This window comes from Ambystoma mexicanum, chromosome 9 (genome assembly GCF_040938575.1).
Source record: "Ambystoma mexicanum isolate Mex_15411 chromosome 9, UKY_AmexF1_1, whole genome shotgun sequence".
Taxonomy (NCBI): domain Eukaryota; kingdom Metazoa; phylum Chordata; class Amphibia; order Caudata; family Ambystomatidae; genus Ambystoma; species Ambystoma mexicanum.
The window spans coordinates 916431910-916435254 of record NC_090931.1 but is presented as its reverse complement, the minus strand read 5'-3'; the positions used below and the strand labels follow the sequence as shown (position 1 = coordinate 916435254).

General features: G+C 50.2%; 1 non-coding gene across 1 annotated transcript; it reads left to right on the top strand.

Moving 5' to 3' along the window:
* Nucleotides 1-909: 909 nt before the first annotated feature.
* TRNAF-GAA (transfer RNA phenylalanine (anticodon GAA)) lies at nucleotides 910-982 on the top strand. The gene has a single exon. It is a non-coding gene; the product is annotated as a tRNA-Phe (tRNA).
* The last annotated feature ends 2363 nt before the right edge of the window (nucleotides 983-3345 follow it).

Genomic DNA, 3345 nt, shown 5'->3' with positions numbered 1-3345 from the left:
AGATCACATGTGAACAGCATATGTAGATGTGAGCCACCCCACATGACCCAAACAGGCAAAGGCACAATTCGGGTGCCACAGGTGAAAACCAATGAGCGAAACCCAGCCCAGCAACTTGGATCAGCTGCCAATTTAACTACAATCAGGTAAGGAGCTCACCTACTACGGGTAGGCTCCCAAGGCCTGGAACAGGGGGAGAAGGAAACGTTTTGTCGTTTTGCCTCTACAGGCTTTTCAGGGTTTCTTTTCTCCCCCTCTGCAGCGGCACTCCAGCAGACCACCACCGGAGCAACGGAGAGAAGAGGGCCACGAGCGGACAGCAGAACACCGCCGGAGCCGCGTGGAGAAGACTGGTGTCGCTGGAGCCGGAGCCGTGTGGAGAAGATTGCCAGGAGGGGACAGCTGCGAGTCGTTGGAGCCGTGTGGAGTTTCCCAGGAGCCGCGGGGTTTCCAGGAGCCGCGGGCAGGACTCAGAGGGCTGAGAGCGCTGACGGAGCAACAGGAGCAGCGGCAGGAAGACATTGAAGGTCCGCCAGCTGGAGCAGCAGCCGGCGGCAGCGGCCGCGGAGGTGCGGAGAACGGCAACAAGACGAGCCGCGTCGGAGGACGCGAGTACAGGCGCCAGTCTCTGTGGCACAGTCAGTAAGTGTTCTGACTTGTAACGGAAAGGTTGCAGGATCGAGCCAAGCCTCCAACTTCAAAATTCGGATAGTCTTTTACATCACAAAGCCCACACAGCCACCAGTGGCGCAAACAGTAAGGGCTTGGTCTAGGGATACTGGAGACCTGAGTTCTAATCCAACGCCTGGAATCTAATTCACGGAAGGCGGCGTGCACGAAGCACGTCAGGGTCATATGGGCTAAAATGCAGATTATTTGAAGAGACAGGCACGATCAACGAGGGAAGGTTCCGAAATAGCTCAGTTGGGAGAGCGTTAGACGGAAGATCTAAAGGTCCCTGGTTCGATCCCGGGTTTCGGCATGGGGTCATATTTGTGAAAGGCCCGGCGGAGCACGCATGCTATGCTGAGAACCCCCCTTTTTTTGTTAGGCATGCTGGGAGCAGGAATTACTTGGTAAAGGGGCAATTAGCATATTGACCAGCAGCCCGGGGACACAGGCTGCACCCAGAAGAGCAATATAGAGAGGAAGATCTCAGGACGAAATTTGTGAAGCAATGGCTGAAGAAAGGGCAAGAAGAGCGCAGGAATTTAGCGCATGGGCTAAAAAAGCAGAAAAGGAATATGGAGCACAGTGGGTACTAGAGCTGATGCAGAAGGAGGAGAAGGCAAGGGCAATGTCGCCTTTGCTACTTGAGGAGTCCAGCAGCAGCGAAGAGGAGTCTACAATACCGCAAGGCCAGAAGAGGGCGAGAGAGGTGGCAGGTGGGCCACAGGAACAGCCGGAGGAGCCCAAGAAGAGGCAAAAGAAAACCAACAAAAAAGGTAAAGAAAAAATTGATAATAACATTGGGGAAAAAATTGTTAAAATGTTAAAAGAATGCATCACGGTTCAGGGTAAGTCGCCCAGAGCTCAAGAGGGTAAAGAAAAAAAGACGCAAAAACCGCAGGGCCGAGCAAATGGCAGTAACATCCGACGAGGAGGAGAGTAGCGAAGATGAGGAAAGAGAGCACTTGAAGGCTTGGGTGAGATGGAAGGGGGTAATACGCAAAGATAAGCAGAAGAAGACCAGGGCAGAAGGGGCTGGAGACGGTCGGGGGGGCTGACAGCGGGGTACCCATTACACAGGGGGAGGGACAAGGGGTGCTACCAGGAGCTACTCCTCAGGGGGTGAACACCAGCTTACCGGTGGCACCGACCGGGCTCACGAGCATAACAGTACAAGAACCTGCCACAGTAATGACAAAATATGGCAGGGCCACGGTCGGGAAGGACGCACAGGGGCGTTCGATGAAGGCCCAGGCATGGTACATTAACGAGAAAGTGAAGGAGAAGATATGGAGGAAGGAATTTATAGATATCTTTTCATTGCTAGATGTACAGAAGAGAGGTTAGAATGTAGCTTTAGAGGATATAAAAGAGGATGAGAAAGGCTTACTGAGGAGGGCACCGGTAACTAGGAATTTTGATAATTGGACAGCGGCTTTCCAAATTATGTCCACCATCATACTGCAGAAATACCCTGAAGACGGGTTGTCACTGGTAACATACCAGCAGAGGGTGTTGAAAGTTTACAAAGCATTTGGGGGAGATGCATGGAAAGAATACGACCATGAATTTAGAAAGGACATGGACTGCTTCCCAGACATAGGTTGGGATGAAGAGAATTTCAATCTGTACATATTTAATGTGCTAAAAGAAAAATGGGACTCCAGGGATCAGAGTAGTACGGGAAGTTATCAAAGGAAGCTATATTGGCAGAACGATTCTAGAAACGATTATAGATACGGTAACAGAAGATATGAGAGCAATTATGACAGAACAAGGGAGCAGAGTTTTCGGAGCAGGCAATACAGCACACAGAGAAGTTGGCAGAACAATATATTGCCAACAGCACAAATGGGTGGTAGAAGTACCAATGGGCCAATGGGCCAAATAGGACAGAGGCAGCACAATGTAGAAACTTTGAAAATGGGCTACCATGTAGCTGAGGCAAGAAATGCAAATTCAGCCACAGATGCGAAAATTGTAGGGGGGAACATAGTACAGCAAAATGTACCAGAACAACATCCAGCACACACAAGGTTCTGGAATAACGGAGTTAAGAAAAACAAGGAGAAAGGGGCCACGCCAGTTAGGGTTGAAAGAATGGAGAAGTGGCTGCAGGTTTTCCCAGACAAAGAAGTCGCAAAGACAATCAGAAGAGGTTTCCAGGAGGGCTTCAAGATACCATTTGAGGGTCATGGTTCCCAGAATATCCCGAAAAACCTGAAATCCGCCTTAGAAAACAGAGTGTTAGTGGGCCAGAAGATCAGGAAAGAAGTAGAACTGGGAAGGATAGGGGGACCATACAGGTCTCCCCCATTTGACGAATACATATGCTCACCATTGGGGCTGGTCCCAAAGAAGGAACCAGGCGAGTTCAGGCTGATTCATCACTTATCATACCCCCCAGGCGCATCAGTGAACGATGGCATAGCACAAGAGGCAGTATCAGTGACCTATGCAGATTTTCAGGACGCAGTACAGGTGGTCAGGAAGGCAGGAAAAGGGGCATGGGTGGCGAAAGTAGATATAAAGTCAGCTTTTCGCTTACTCCCAGTCAACTGGGAATCACAGAGGTGGCTATGCATGCACTGGGAGGGCGAATATTATGTTGATAAATGCCTACCAATGGGTTGCGCTATCTCGTGTGCATATTTTGAGAAAGTGAGTTCATTCTTA